This window comes from Rhinoderma darwinii (assembly GCF_050947455.1).
Source record: "Rhinoderma darwinii isolate aRhiDar2 chromosome 5 unlocalized genomic scaffold, aRhiDar2.hap1 SUPER_5_unloc_18, whole genome shotgun sequence".
In the NCBI taxonomy this organism is placed as follows: Eukaryota; Metazoa; Chordata; class Amphibia; order Anura; family Rhinodermatidae; genus Rhinoderma; species Rhinoderma darwinii.
The window spans coordinates 111208-126912 of NW_027461774.1; the positions used below are offsets into that span (position 1 = coordinate 111208).

General features: G+C 47.8%; 10 non-coding genes across 10 annotated transcripts; all 10 read right to left on the minus strand.

The window, feature by feature from the left end:
- Positions 1–1179: 1179 nt before the first annotated feature.
- On the minus strand, positions 1180–1370 carry LOC142686502 (U2 spliceosomal RNA). Its single transcript, XR_012855839.1, has one exon. It is a non-coding gene; the product is annotated as a U2 spliceosomal RNA (small nuclear RNA).
- A 1280-nt stretch (positions 1371–2650) lies between these two features.
- Positions 2651–2841, minus strand: LOC142686503 (U2 spliceosomal RNA). Its single transcript, XR_012855840.1, has one exon. It is a non-coding gene; the product is annotated as a U2 spliceosomal RNA (small nuclear RNA).
- Positions 2842–4141: 1300 nt separating this feature from the next.
- LOC142686504 (U2 spliceosomal RNA) lies at positions 4142–4332 on the minus strand. The gene has a single exon (XR_012855841.1). It is a non-coding gene; the product is annotated as a U2 spliceosomal RNA (small nuclear RNA).
- A 1295-nt stretch (positions 4333–5627) lies between these two features.
- On the minus strand, positions 5628–5818 carry LOC142686505 (U2 spliceosomal RNA). The gene has a single exon (XR_012855842.1). It is a non-coding gene; the product is annotated as a U2 spliceosomal RNA (small nuclear RNA).
- A 1284-nt stretch (positions 5819–7102) lies between these two features.
- Positions 7103–7293, minus strand: LOC142686506 (U2 spliceosomal RNA). Its single transcript, XR_012855843.1, has one exon. It is a non-coding gene; the product is annotated as a U2 spliceosomal RNA (small nuclear RNA).
- Positions 7294–8593: 1300 nt separating this feature from the next.
- Positions 8594–8784, minus strand: LOC142686507 (U2 spliceosomal RNA). Its single transcript, XR_012855844.1, has one exon. It is a non-coding gene; the product is annotated as a U2 spliceosomal RNA (small nuclear RNA).
- A 1304-nt stretch (positions 8785–10088) lies between these two features.
- LOC142686508 (U2 spliceosomal RNA) lies at positions 10089–10279 on the minus strand. The gene has a single exon (XR_012855845.1). It is a non-coding gene; the product is annotated as a U2 spliceosomal RNA (small nuclear RNA).
- Positions 10280–11555: 1276 nt separating this feature from the next.
- LOC142686509 (U2 spliceosomal RNA) lies at positions 11556–11746 on the minus strand. The gene has a single exon (XR_012855846.1). It is a non-coding gene; the product is annotated as a U2 spliceosomal RNA (small nuclear RNA).
- Positions 11747–13034: 1288 nt separating this feature from the next.
- On the minus strand, positions 13035–13225 carry LOC142686512 (U2 spliceosomal RNA). Its single transcript, XR_012855848.1, has one exon. It is a non-coding gene; the product is annotated as a U2 spliceosomal RNA (small nuclear RNA).
- A 1280-nt stretch (positions 13226–14505) lies between these two features.
- LOC142686513 (U2 spliceosomal RNA) lies at positions 14506–14696 on the minus strand. Its single transcript, XR_012855849.1, has one exon. It is a non-coding gene; the product is annotated as a U2 spliceosomal RNA (small nuclear RNA).
- Between the last annotated feature and the right edge of the window lie 1009 nt (positions 14697–15705).

Below are 15705 nucleotides of genomic sequence, written 5' to 3' on the forward strand. Positions count from 1 at the left end.
CGGGAGGTGAATAAAGGCCGGAGAGGAAGCCAGACAGGATTTGCTTCTTTTGCTTGCACCACAATGCAGTGCTGAAAGAGGAGGAATCTACATAAAAACGCCTTCCTGGCAACGCCCAAATGCCCTGCTGACATGCAGATAAACACTGGCAGCGGCAGCAAGTGCATGCCCACAGCCACCCCTTGTTCCTTCACACCTTGTATCAGCTGTAATCCAGTCCAGTCCAGTGCTGCCTGCTGAGCAGCACTGACCAACACTGCCTGGGCCCAGGCTTTTATCTCTGAGGCCCCATTATGATGTCAGAAAGCTGGCTCTGGAATCCTGAGGGCTCCACTATGACACGTGCAAAGTTCCGTCTGAACTTTATATAAGACGGTGAGGCTCAGTCAGTCACTCAGTGTTGCCTGAGAGGGCAACACTGCAACAGCCGGCCGCCAGGCTGTCTTTTTTTTGCACAGCTAGTTGCCTCCAGGAGGCCACAAGAGGGAGACAAGGGACTGCAAAATGGAAAATAGGCATCCACCAACTTTACAGACAACTTCTCCTTGCTCCTACAACCTCCATCCTTGCACAGTTTGTTATTCTTCTAGGTAACATAGTAACAAATCCAAATTGCTGCTCTCTTTGTAGGCAAGCAAGGCTTTGTTGCAACTGCAATTCTTACTTCTTCTTGAAATGTAGGGACGACAGTACATTCCATCACATCCATCTAGTGTACACAGGTAGGTCCATTGTGGCGGGCAGGCGAGCGGGCGGGCTGCTTTATTGGCTGTTTGCTGTTCCCCTACTCCACTCCACTATTTGACTGTTGTGCTGCATCAATCAATCAATCAATCAATCAATCAATCAATCAATCAATCAATCAATCAATCAATCAATCAGTGGCTGGCTCAGGTGCAGCTCTTTAACTTACCTAAAAGGGAGGGCGGAGAGAAGACAAGGAAGGTGAATGAGGTGTTCCAATGTGAAATGCCGGAAACACAGAAACACAGACGACACACAACAAGAGGTGGCAATCTATTCATTAATTGCATTTAATCAATGAGCTCATTATCACTCATGCATTGTCCAACAGGTGTTGAAATAATGGGATTAAAAGGGGAGATCCCTTCAGAAAGACAGAAACAATAGCAAAGACAAAAAACACTTTTGGAATCTGCTTTTAGTCAACACATAAGGAAAGGGTGCACCGGTCCTGGAAATACTGCAATACCAGGTCAATGCGTGGAGTGGACAGAGCAAGCTCTATTTCCATCTCCCTGTTCTAAAAATCCATTTAATATATGGTCCCCAGATAGGGGACGTATCAGATATTAAACTGATAAGAACAGATACTACACTTGATCTTAGCCAAAAGGCCGAGAAGCGATAACCCGAACGGGCCGCGCGTTGCCCGAGCCTGCCCGATACTGCTGTTCAGCCCTTGCAGCGATTCAGCCTACTTCTAGGCAATTCCATGGGGCCCTGCAGGCTCACACACTCACAGCTACACGGGAGGTGAATAAAGGCCGGAGAGGAAGCCAGACAGGATTTGCTTCTTTTGCTTGCACCACAATGCAGTGCTGAAAGAGGAGGAATCTACATAAAAACGCCTTCCTGGCAACGCCCAAATGCCCTGCTGACATGCAGATAAACACTGGCAGCGGCAGCAAGTGCATGCCCACAGCCACCCCTTGTTCCTTCACACCTTGTATCAGCTGTAATCCAGTCCAGTCCAGTGCTGCCTGCTGAGCAGCACTAACCAACACTGCCTGGGCCCAGGCTTTTATCTCTGAGGCCCCATTATGATGTCAGAAAGCTGGCTCTGGAATCCTGAGGGCTCCACTATGACACGTGCAAAGTTCCGTCTGAACTTTATATAAGACGGTGAGGCTCAGTCAGTCACTCAGTGTTGCCTGAGAGGGCAACACTGCAACAGCCGGCCGCCAGGCTGTCTTTTTTTTGCACAGCTAGTTGCCTCCAGGAGGCCACAAGAGGGAGACAAGGGACTGCAAAATGGAAAATAGGCATCCACCAACTTTACAGACAACTTCTCCTTGCTCCTACAACCTCCATCCTTGCACAGTTTGTTATTCTTCTAGGTAACATAGTAACAAATCCAAATTGCTGCTCTCTTTGTAGGCAAGCAAGGCTTTGTTGCAACTGCAATTCTTACTTCTTCTTGAAATGTAGGGACGACAGTACATTCCATCACATCCATCTAGTGTACACAGGTAGGTCCATTGTGGCGGGCAGGCGAGCGGGCGGGCTGCTTTATTGGCTGTTTGCTGTTCCCCTACTCCACTCCACTATTTGACTGTTGTGCTGCATCAATCAATCAATCAATCAATCAATCAATCAATCAATCAATCAGTGGCTGGCTCAGGTGCAGCTCTTTAACTTACCTAAAAGGGAGGGCGGAGAGAAGACAAGGAAGGTGAATGAGGTGTTCCAATGTGAAATGCCGGAAACACAGAAACACAGACGACACACAACAAGAGGTGGCAATCTATTCATTAATTGCATTTAATCAATGAGCTCATTATCACTCATGCATTGTCCAACAGGTGTTGAAATAATGGGATTAAAAGGGGAGATCCCTTCAGAAAGACAGAAACAATAGCAAAGACAAAAAACACTTTTGGAATCTGCTTTTAGTCAACACATAAGGAAAGGGTGCACCGGTCCTGGAAATACTGCAATACCAGGTCAATGCGTGGAGTGGACAGAGCAAGCTCTATTTCCATCTCCCTGTTCTAAAAATCCATTTAATATATGGTCCCCAGATAGGGGACGTATCAGATATTAAACTGATAAGAACAGATACTACACTTGATCTTAGCCAAAAGGCCGAGAAGCGATAACCCGAACGGGCCGCGCGTTGCCAGAGCCTGCCCGATACTGCTGTTCAGCCCTTGCAGCGATTCAGCCTACTTCTAGGCAATTCCATGGGGCCCTGCAGGCTCACACACTCACAGCTACACGGGAGGTGAATAAAGGCCGGAGAGGAAGCCAGACAGGATTTGCTTCTTTTGCTTGCACCACAATGCAGTGCTGAAAGAGGAGGAATCTACATAAAAACGCCTTCCTGGCAACGCCCAAATGCCCTGCTGCCATGCAGATAAACACTGGCAGCGGCAGCAAGTGCATGCCCACAGCCACCCCTTGTTCCTTCACACCTTGTATCAGCTGTAATCCAGTCCAGTCCAGTGCTGCCTGCTGAGCAGCACTGACCAACACTGCCTGGGCCCAGACTTTTATCTCTGAGGCCCCATTATGATGTCAGAAAGCTGGCTCTGGAATCCTGAGGGCTCCACTATGACACGTGCAAAGTTCCGTCTGAACTTTATATAAGACGGTGAGGCTCAGTCAGTCACTCAGTGTTGCCTGAGAGGGCAACACTGCAACAGCCGGCCGCCAGGCTGTCTTTTTTTTGCACAGCTAGTTGCCTCCAGGAGGCCACAAGAGGGAGACAAGGGACTGCAAAATGGAAAATAGGCATCCACCAACTTTACAGACAACTTCTCCTTGCTCCTACAACCTCCATCCTTGCACAGTTTGTTATTCTTCTAGGTAACATAGTAACAAATCCAAATTGCTGCTCTCTTTGTAGGCAAGCAAGGCTTTGTTGCAACTGCAATTCTTACTTCTTCTTGAAATGTAGGGACGACAGTACATTCCATCACATCCATCTAGTGTACACAGGTAGGTCCATTGTGGCGGGCAGGCGAGCGGGCGGGCTGCTTTATTGGCTGTTTGCTGTTCCCCTACTCCACTCCACTATTTGACTGTTGTGCTGCATCAATCAATCAATCAATCAATCAATCAATCAATCAATCAATCAATCAATCAATCAATCAATCAGTGGCTGGCTCAGGTGCAGCTCTTTAACTTACCTAAAAGGGAGGGCGGAGAGAAGACAAGGAAGGTGAATGAGGTGTTCCAATGTGAAATGCCGGAAACACAGAAACACAGACGACACACAACAAGAGGTGGCAATCTATTCATTAATTGCATTTAATCAATGAGCTCATTATCACTCATGCATTGTCCAACAGGTGTTGAAATAATGGGATTAAAAGGGGAGATCCCTTCAGAAAGACAGAAACAATAGCAAAGACAAAAAACACTTTTGGAATCTGCTTTTAGTCAACACATAAGGAAAGGGTGCACCGGTCCTGGAAATACTGCAATACCAGGTCAATGCGTGGAGTGGACAGAGCAAGCTCTATTTCCATCTCCCTGTTCTAAAAATCCATTTAATATATGGTCCCCAGATAGGGGACGTATCAGATATTAAACTGATAAGAACAGATACTACACTTGATCTTAGCCAAAAGGCCGAGAAGCGATAACCCGAACGGGCCGCGCGTTGCCCGAGCCTGCCCGATACTGCTGTTCAGCCCTTGCAGCGATTCAGCCTACTTCTAGGCAATTCCATGGGGCCCTGCAGGCTCACACACTCACAGCTACACGGGAGGTGAATAAAGGCCGGAGAGGAAGCCAGACAGGATTTGCTTCTTTTGCTTGCACCACAATGCAGTGCTGAAAGAGGAGGAATCTACATAAAAACGCCTTCCTGGCAACGCCCAAATGCCCTGCTGCCATGCAGATAAACACTGGCAGCGGCAGCAAGTGCATGCCCACAGCCACCCCTTGTTCCTTCACACCTTGTATCAGCTGTAATCCAGTCCAGTCCAGTGCTGCCTGCTGAGCAGCACTGACCAACACTGCCTGGGCCCAGGCTTTTATCTCTGAGGCCCCATTATGATGTCAGAAAGCTGGCTCTGGAATCCTGAGGGCTCCACTATGACACGTGCAAAGTTCCGTCTGAACTTTATATAAGACGGTGAGGCTCAGTCAGTCACTCAGTGTTGCCTGAGAGGGCAGCAACACTGCAACAGCCGGCCGCCAGGCTGTCTTTTTTTTGCACAGCTAGTTGCCTCCAGGAGGCCACAAGAGGGAGACAAGGGACTGCAAAATGGAAAATAGGCATCCACCAACTTTACAGACAACTTCTCCTTGCTCCTACAACCTCCATCCTTGCACAGTTTGTTATTCTTCTAGGTAACATAGTAACAAATCCAAATTGCTGCTCTCTTTGTAGGCAAGCAAGGCTTTGTTGCAACTGCAATTCTTACTTCTTCTTGAAATGTAGGGACGACAGTACATTCCATCACATCCATCTAGTGTACACAGGTAGGTCCATTGTGGCGGGCAGGCGAGCGGGCGGGCTGCTTTATTGGCTGTTTGCTGTTCCCCTACTCCACTCCACTATTTGACTGTTGTGCTGCATCAATCAATCAATCAATCAATCAATCAATCAATCAATCAATCAATCAATCAATCAGTGGCTGGCTCAGGTGCAGCTCTTTAACTTACCTAAAAGGGAGGGCGGAGAGAAGACAAGGAAGGTGAATGAGGTGTTCCAATGTGAAATGCCGGAAACACAGAAACACAGACGACACACAACAAGAGGTGGCAATCTATTCATTAATTGCATTTAATCAATGAGCTCATTATCACTCATGCATTGTCCAACAGGTGTTGAAATAATGGGATTAAAAGGGGAGATCCCTTCAGAAAGACAGAAACAATAGCAAAGACAAAAAACACTTTTGGAATCTGCTTTTAGTCAACACATAAGGAAAGGGTGCACCGGTCCTGGAAATACTGCAATACCAGGTCAATGCGTGGAGTGGACAGAGCAAGCTCTATTTCCATCTCCCTGTTCTAAAAATCCATTTAATATATGGTCCCCAGATAGGGGACGTATCAGATATTAAACTGATAAGAACAGATACTACACTTGATCTTAGCCAAAAGGCCGAGAAGCGATAACCCGAACGGGCCGCGCGTTGCCCGAGCCTGCCCGATACTGCTGTTCAGCCCTTGCAGCGATTCAGCCTACTTCTAGGCAATTCCATGGGGCCCTGCAGGCTCACACACTCACAGCTACACGGGAGGTGAATAAAGGCCGGAGAGGAAGCCAGACAGGATTTGCTTCTTTTGCTTGCACCACAATGCAGTGCTGAAAGAGGAGGAATCTACATAAAAACGCCTTCCTGGCAACGCCCAAATGCCCTGCTGCCATGCAGATAAACACTGGCAGCGGCAGCAAGTGCATGCCCACAGCCACCCCTTGTTCCTTCACACCTTGTATCAGCTGTAATCCAGTCCAGTCCAGTGCTGCCTGCTGAGCAGCACTGACCAACACTGCCTGGGCCCAGGCTTTTATCTCTGAGGCCCCATTATGATGTCAGAAAGCTGGCTCTGGAATCCTGAGGGCTCCACTATGACACGTGCAAAGTTCCGTCTGAACTTTATATAAGACGATGAGGCTCAGTCAGTCACTCAGTGTTGCCTGAGAGGGCAACACTGCAACAGCCGGCCGCCAGGCTGTCTTTTTTTTGCACAGCTAGTTGCCTCCAGGAGGCCACAAGAGGGAGACAAGGGACTGCAAAATGGAAAATAGGCATCCACCAACTTTACAGACAACTTCTCCTTGCTCCTACAACCTCCATCCTTGCACAGTTTGTTATTCTTCTAGGTAACATAGTAACAAATCCAAATTGCTGCTCTCTTTGTAGGCAAGCAAGGCTTTGTTGCAACTGCAATTCTTACTTCTTCTTGAAATGTAGGGATGACAGTACATTCCATCACATCCATCTAGTGTACACAGGTAGGTCCATTGTGGCGGGCAGGCGAGCGGGCGGGCTGCTTTATTGGCTGTTTGCTGTTCCCCTACTCCACTCCACTATTTGACTGTTGTGCTGCATCAATCAATCAATCAATCAATCAATCAATCAATCAATCAATCAATCAGTGGCTGGCTCAGGTGCAGCTCTTTAACTTACCTAAAAGGGAGGGCGGAGAGAAGACAAGGAAGGTGAATGAGGTGTTCCAATGTGAAATGCCGGAAACACAGAAACACAGACGACACACAACAAGAGGTGGCAATCTATTCATTAATTGCATTTAATCAATGAGCTCATTATCACTCATGCATTGTCCAACAGGTGTTGAAATAATGGGATTAAAAGGGGAGATCCCTTCAGAAAGACAGAAACAATAGCAAAGACAAAAAACACTTTTGGAATCTGCTTTTAGTCAACACATAAGGAAAGGGTGCACCGGTCCTGGAAATACTGCAATACCAGGTCAATGCGTGGAGTGGACAGAGCAAGCTCTATTTCCATCTCCCTGTTCTAAAAATCCATTTAATATATGGTCCCCAGATAGGGGACGTATCAGATATTAAACTGATAAGAACAGATACTACACTTGATCTTAGCCAAAAGGCCGAGAAGCGATAACCCGAACGGGCCGCGCGTTGCCCGAGTCTGCCCGATACTGCTGTTCAGCCCTTGCAGCGATTCAGCCTACTTCTAGGCAATTCCATGGGGCCCTGCAGGCTCACACACTCACAGCTACACGGGAGGTGAATAAAGGCCGGAGAGGAAGCCAGACAGGATTTGCTTCTTTTGCTTGCACCACAATGCAGTGCTGAAAGAGGAGGAATCTACATAAAAACGCCTTCCTGGCAACGCCCAAATGCCCTGCTGCCATGCAGATAAACACTGGCAGCGGCAGCAAGTGCATGCCCACAGCCACCCCTTGTTCCTTCACACCTTGTATCAGCTGTAATCCAGTCCAGTCCCGTGCTGCCTGCTGAGCAGCACTGACCAACACTGCCTGGGCCCAGGCTTTTATCTCTGAGGCCCCATTATGATGTCAGAAAGCTGGCTCTGGAATCCTGAGGGCTCCACTATGACACGTGCAAAGTTCCGTCTGAACTTTATATAAGACGGTGAGGCTCAGTCAGTCACTCAGTGTTGCCTGAGAGGGCAACACTGCAACAGCCGGCCGCCAGGCTGTCTTTTTTTTGCACAGCTAGTTGCCTCCAGGAGGCCACAAGAGGGAGACAAGGGACTGCAAAATGGAAAATAGGCATCCACCAACTTTACAGACAACTTCTCCTTGCTCCTACAACCTCCATCCTTGCACAGTTTGTTATTCTTCTAGGTAACATAGTAACAAATCCAAATTGCTGCTCTCTTTGTAGGCAAGCAAGGCTTTGTTGCAACTGCAATTCTTACTTCTTCTTGAAATGTAGGGACGACAGTACATTCCATCACATCCATCTAGTGTACACAGGTAGGTCCATTGTGGCGGGCAGGCGAGCGGGCGGGCTGCTTTATTGGCTGTTTGCTGTTCCCCTACTCCACTCCACTATTTGACTGTTGTGCTGCATCAATCAATCAATCAATCAATCAATCAATCAATCAATCAATCAATCAATCAATCAATCAATCAGTGGCTGGCTCAGGTGCAGCTCTTTAACTTACCTAAAAGGGAGGGCGGAGAGAAGACAAGGAAGGTGAATGAGGTGTTCCAATGTGAAATGCCGGAAACACAGAAACACAGACGACACACAACAAGAGGTGGCAATCTATTCATTAATTGCATTTAATCAATGAGCTCATTATCACTCATGCATTGTCCAACAGGTGTTGAAATAATGGGATTAAAAGGGGAGATCCCTTCAGAAAGACAGAAACAATAGCAAAGACAAAAAACACTTTTGGAATCTGCTTTTAGTCAACACATAAGGAAAGGGTGCACCGGTCCTGGAAATACTGCAATACCAGGTCAATGCGTGGAGTGGACAGAGCAAGCTCTATTTCCATCTCCCTGTTCTAAAAATCCATTTAATATATGGTCCCCAGATAGGGGACGTATCAGATATTAAACTGATAAGAACAGATACTACACTTGATCTTAGCCAAAAGGCCGAGAAGCGATAACCCGAACGGGCCGCGCGTTGCCCGAGCCTGCCCGATACTGCTGTTCAGCCCTTGCAGCGATTCAGCCTACTTCTAGGCAATTCCATGGGGCCCTGCAGGCTCACACACTCACAGCTACACGGGAGGTGAATAAAGGCCGGAGAGGAAGCCAGACAGGATTTGCTTCTTTTGCTTGCACCACAATGCAGTGCTGAAAGAGGAGGAATCTACATAAAAACGCCTTCCTGGCAACGCCCAAATGTCCTGCTGCCATGCAGATAAACACTGGCAGCGGCAGCAAGTGCATGCCCACAGCCACCCCTTGTTCCTTCACACCTTGTATCAGCTGTAATCCAGTCCAGTCCAGTGCTGCCTGCTGAGCAGCACTGACCAACACTGCCTGGGCCCAGGCTTTTATCTCTGAGGCCCCATTATGATGTCAGAAAGCTGGCTCTGGAATCCTGAGGGCTCCACTATGACACGTGCAAAGTTCCGTCTGAACTTTATATAAGACGGTGAGGCTCAGTCAGTCACTCAGTGTTGCCTGAGAGGGCAACACTGCAACAGCCGGCCGCCAGGCTGTCTTTTTTTTGCACAGCTAGTTGCCTCCAGGAGGCCACAAGAGGGAGACAAGGGACTGCAAAATGGAAAATAGGCATCCACCAACTTTACAGACAACTTCTCCTTGCTCCTACAACCTCCATCCTTGCACAGTTTGTTATTCTTCTAGGTAACATAGTAACAAATCCAAATTGCTGCTCTCTTTGTAGGCAAGCAAGGCTTTGTTGCAACTGCAATTCTTACTTCTTCTTGAAATGTAGGGACGACAGTACATTCCATCACATCCATCTAGTGTACACAGGTAGGTCCATTGTGGCGGGCAGGCGAGCGGGCGGGCTGCTTTATTGGCTGTTTGCTGTTCCCCTACTCCACTCCACTATTTGACTGTTGTGCTGCATCAATCAATCAATCAATCAATCAATCAATCAATCAATCAATCAATCAATCAATCAATCAATCAATCAGTGGCTGGCTCAGGTGCAGCTCTTTAACTTACCTAAAAGGGAGGGCGGAGAGAAGACAAGGAAGGTGAATGAGGTGTTCCAATGTGAAATGCCGGAAACACAGAAACACAGACGACACACAACAAGAGGTGGCAATCTATTCATTAATTGCATTTAATCAATGAGCTCATTATCACTCATGCATTGTCCAACAGGTGTTGAAATAATGGGATTAAAAGGGGAGATCCCTTCAGAAAGACAGAAACAATAGCAAAGACAAAAAACACTTTTGGAATCTGCTTTTAGTCAACACATAAGGAAAGGGTGCACCGGTCCTGGAAATACTGCAATACCAGGTCAATGCGTGGAGTGGACAGAGCAAGCTCTATTTCCATCTCCCTGTTCTAAAAATCCATTTAATATATGGTCCCCAGATAGGGGACGTATCAGATATTAAACTGATAAGAACAGATACTACACTTGATCTTAGCCAAAAGGCCGAGAAGCGATAACCCGAACGGGCCGCGCGTTGCCCGAGCCTGCCCGATATTGCTGTTCAGCCCTTGCAGCGATTCAGCCTACTTCTAGGCAATTCCATGGGGCCCTGCAGGCTCACACACTCACAGCTACACGGGAGGTGAATAAAGGCCGGAGAGGAAGCCAGACAGGATTTGCTTCTTTTGCTTGCACCACAATGCAGTGCTGAAAGAGGAGGAATCTACATAAAAACGCCTTCCTGGCAACGCCCAAATGCCCTGCTGCCATGCAGATAAACACTGGCAGCGGCAGCAAGTGCATGCCCACAGCCACCCCTTGTTCCTTCACACCTTGTATCAGCTGTAATCCAGTCCAGTCCAGTGCTGCCTGCTGAGCAGCACTGACCAACACTGCCTGGGCCCAGGCTTTTATCTCTGAGGCCCCATTATGATGTCAGAAAGCTGGCTCTGGAATCCTGAGGGCTCCACTATGACACGTGCAAAGTTCCGTCTGAACTTTATATAAGACGGTGAGGCTCAGTCAGTCACTCAGTGTTGCCTGAGAGGGCAACACTGCAACAGCCGGCCGCCAGGCTGTCTTTTTTTTGCACAGCTAGTTGCCTCCAGGAGGCCACAAGAGGGAGACAAGGGACTGCAAAATGGAAAATAGGCATCCACCAACTTTACAGACAACTTCTCCTTGCTCCTACAACCTCCATCCTTGCACAGTTTGTTATTCTTCTAGGTAACATAGTAACAAATCCAAATTGCTGCTCTCTTTGTAGGCAAGCAAGGCTTTGTTGCAACTGCAATTCTTACTTCTTCTTGAAATGTAGGGACGACAGTACATTCCATCACATCCATCTAGTGTACACAGGTAGGTCCATTGTGGCGGGCAGGCGAGCGGGCGGGCTGCTTTATTGGCTGTTTGCTGTTCCCCTACTCCACTCCACTATTTGACTGTTGTGCTGCATCAATCAATCAATCAATCAATCAATCAATCAATCAATCAGTGGCTGGCTCAGGTGCAGCTCTTTAACTTACCTAAAAGGGAGGGCGGAGAGAAGACAAGGAAGGTGAATGAGGTGTTCCAATGTGAAATGCCGGAAACACAGAAACACAGACGACACACAACAAGAGGTGGCAATCTATTCATTAATTGCATTTAATCAATGAGCTCATTATCACTCATGCATTGTCCAACAGGTGTTGAAATAATGGGATTAAAAGGGGAGATCCCTTCAGAAAGACAGAAACAATAGCAAAGACAAAAAACACTTTTGGAATCTGCTTTTAGTCAACACATAAGGAAAGGGTGCACCGGTCCTGGAAATACTGCAATACCAGGTCAATGCGTGGAGTGGACAGAGCAAGCTCTATTTCCATCTCCCTGTTCTAAAAATCCATTTAATATATGGTCCCCAGATAGGGGACGTATCAGATATTAAACTGATAAGAACAGATACTACACTTGATCTTAGCCAAAAGGCCGAGAAGCGATAACCCGAACGGGCCGCGCGTTGCCCGAGCCTGCCCGATACTGCTGTTCAGCCCTTGCAGCGATTCAGCCTACTTCTAGGCAATTCCATGGGGCCCTGCAGGCTCACACACTCACAGCTACACGGGAGGTGAATAAAGGCCGGAGAGGAAGCCAGACAGGATTTGCTTCTTTTGCTTGCACCACAATGCAGTGCTGAAAGAGGAGGAATCTACATAAAAACGCCTTCCTGGCAACGCCCAAATGCCCTGCTGCCATGCAGATAAACACTGGCAGCGGCAGCAAGTGCATGCCCACAGCCACCCCTTGTTCCTTCACACCTTGTATCAGCTGTAATCCAGTCCAGTCCAGTGCTGCCTGCTGAGCAGCACTGACCAACACTGCCTGGGCCCAGGCTTTTATCTCTGAGGCCCCATTATGATGTCAGAAAGCTGGCTCTGGAATCCTGAGGGCTCCACTATGACACGTGCAAAGTTCCGTCTGAACTTTATATAAGACGGTGAGGCTCAGTCAGTCACTCAGTGTTGCCTGAGAGGGCAACACTGCAACAGCCGGCCGCCAGGCTGTCTTTTTTTTGCACAGCTAGTTGCCTCCAGGAGGCCACAAGAGGGAGACAAGGGACTGCAAAATGGAAAATAGGCATCCACCAACTTTACAGACAACTTCTCCTTGCTCCTACAACCTCCATCCTTGCACAGTTTGTTATTCTTCTAGGTAACATAGTAACAAATCCAAATTGCTGCTCTCTTTGTAGGCAAGCAAGGCTTTGTTGCAACTGCAATTCTTACTTCTTCTTGAAATGTAGGGACGACAGTACATTCCATCACATCCATCTAGTGTACACAGGTTGGTCCATTGTGGCGGGCAGGCGAGCGGGCGGGCTGCTTTATTGGCTGTTTGCTGTTCCCCTACTCCACTCCACTATTTGACTGTTGTGCTGCATCAATCAATCAATCAATCAATCAATCAATCAATCAATCAATCAATCAATCAGTGGCTGGCTCAGGTGCAGCTCTTTAACTTACCTAAAAGGGAGGGCGGAGAGAAGACAAGGAAGGTGAATGAGGTGTTCCAATGTGAAATGCCGGAAACACAGAAACACAGACGACACACAACAAGAGGTGGCAATCTATTCATTAATTGCATTTAATCAATGAGCTCATTATCACTCATGCATTGTCCAACAGGTGTTGAAATAATGGGATTAAAAGGGGAGATCCCTTCAGAAAGACAGAAACAATAGCAAAGACAAAAAACACTTTTGGAATCTGCTTTTAGTCAACACATAAGGAAAGGGTGCACCGGTCCTGGAAATACTGCAATACCAGGTCAATGCGTGGAGTGGACAGAGCAAGCTCTATTTCCATCTCCCTGTTCTAAAAATCCATTTAATATATGGTCCCCAGATAGGGGACGTATCAGATATTAAACTGATAAGAACAGATACTACACTTGATCTTAGCCAAAAGGCCGAGAAGCGATAACCCGAACGGGCCGCGCGTTGCCCGAGCCTGCCCGATACTGCTGTTCAGCCCTTGCAGCGATTCAGCCTACTTCTAGGCAATTCCATGGGGCCCTGCAGGCTCACACACTCACAGCTACACGGGAGGTGAATAAAGGCCGGAGAGGAAGCCAGACAGGATTTGCTTCTTTTGCTTGCACCACAATGCAGTGCTGAAAGAGGAGGAATCTACATAAAAACGCCTTCCTGGCAACGCCCAAATGCCCTGCTGCCATGCAGATAAACACTGGCAGCGGCAGCAAGTGCATGCCCACAGCCACCCCTTGTTCCTTCACACCTTGTATCAGCTGTAATCCAGTCCAGTCCAGTGCTGCCTGCTGAGCAGCACTGACCAACACTGCCTGGGCCCAGGCTTTTATCTCTGAGGCCCCATTATGATGTCAGAAAGCTGGCTCTGGAATCCTGAGGGCTCCACTATGACACGTGCAAAGTTCCGTCTGAACTTTATATAAGACGGTGAGGCTCAGTCAGTCACTCAGTGTTGCCTGAGAGGGCAACACTGCAACAGCCGGCCGCCAGGCTGTCTTTTTTTTGCACAGCTAGTTGCCTCCAGGAGGCCACAAGAGGGAGACAAGGGACTGCAAAATGGAAAATAGGCATCCACCAACTTTACAGACAACTTCTCCTTGCTCCTACAACCTCCATCCTTGCACAGTTTGTTATTCTTCTAGGTAACATAGTAACAAATCCAAATTGCTGCTCTCTTTGTAGGCAAGCAAGGCTTTGTTGCAACTGCAATTCTTACTTCTTCTTGAAATGTAGGGACGACAGTACATTCCATCACATCCATCTAGTGTACACAGGTAGGTCCATTGTGGCGGGCAGGCGAGCGGGCGGGCTGCTTTATTGGCTGTTTGCTGTTCCCCTACTCCACTCCACTATTTGACTGTTGTGCTGCATCAATCAATCAATCAATCAATCAATCAATCAATCAATCAATCAGTGGCTGGCTCAGGTGCAGCTATTTAACTTACCTAAAAGGGAGGGCGGAGAGAAGACAAGGAAGGTGAATGAGGTGTTCCAATGTGAAATGCCGGAAACACAGAAACACAGACGACACACAACAAGAGGTGGCAATCTATTCATTAATTGCATTTAATCAATGAGCTCATTATCACTCATGCATTGTCCAACAGGTGTTGAAATAATGGGATTAAAAGGGGAGATCCCTTCAGAAAGACAGAAACAATAGCAAAGACAAAAAACACTTTTGGAATCTGCTTTTAGTCAACACATAAGGAAAGGGTGCACCGGTCCTGGAAATACTGCAATACCAGGTCAATGCGTGGAGTGGACAGAGCAAGCTCTATTTCCATCTCCCTGTTCTAAAAATCCATTTAATATATGGTCCCCAGATAGGGGACGTATCAGATATTAAACTGATAAGAACAGATACTACACTTGATCTTAGCCAAAAGGCCGAGAAGCGATAACCCGAACGGGCCGCGCGTTGCCCGAGCCTGCCCGATACTGCTGTTCAGCCCTTGCAGCGATTCAGCCTACTTCTAGGCAATTCCATGGGGCCCTGCAGGCTCACACACTCACAGCTACACGGGAGGTGAATAAAGGCCGGAGAGGAAGCCAGACAGGATTTGCTTCTTTTGCTTGCACCACAATGCAGTGCTGAAAGAGGAGGAATCTACATAAAAACGCCTTCCTGGCAACGCCCAAATGCCCTGCTGCCATGCAGATAAACACTGGCAGCGGCAGCAAGTGCATGCCCACAGCCACCCCTTGTTCCTTCACACCTTGTATCAGCTGTAATCCAGTCCAGTCCAGTGCTGCCTGCTGAGCAGCACTGACCAACACTGCCTGGGCCCAGGCTTTTATCTCTGAGGCCCCATTATGATGTCAGAAAGCTGGCTCTGGAATCCTGAGGGCTCCACTATGACACGTGCAAAGTTCCGTCTGAACTTTATATAAGACGGTGAGGCTCAGTCAGTCACTCAGTGTTGCCTGAGAGGGCAACACTGCAACAGCCGGCCGCCAGGCTGTCTTTTTTTTGCACAGCTAGTTGCCTCCAGGAGGCCACAAGAGGGAGACAAGGGACTGCAAAATGGAAAATAGGCATCCACCAACTTTACAGACAACTTCTCCTTGCTCCTACAACCTCCATCCTTGCACAGTTTGTTATTCTTCTAGGTAACATAGTAACAAATCCAAATTGCTGCTCTCTTTGTAGGCAAGCAAGGCTTTGTTGCAACTGCAATTCTTACTTCTTCTTGAAATGTAGGGACGACAGTACATTCCATCACATCCATCTAGTGTACACAGGTAGGTCCATTGTGGCGGGCAGGCGAGCGGGCGGGCTGCTTTATTGGCTGTTTGCTGTTCCCCTACTCCACTCCACTATTTGACTGTTGTGCTGCATCAATCAATCAATCAATCAATCAATCAATCAATCAATCAATCAATCAATCAGTGGCTGGCTCAGGTGCAG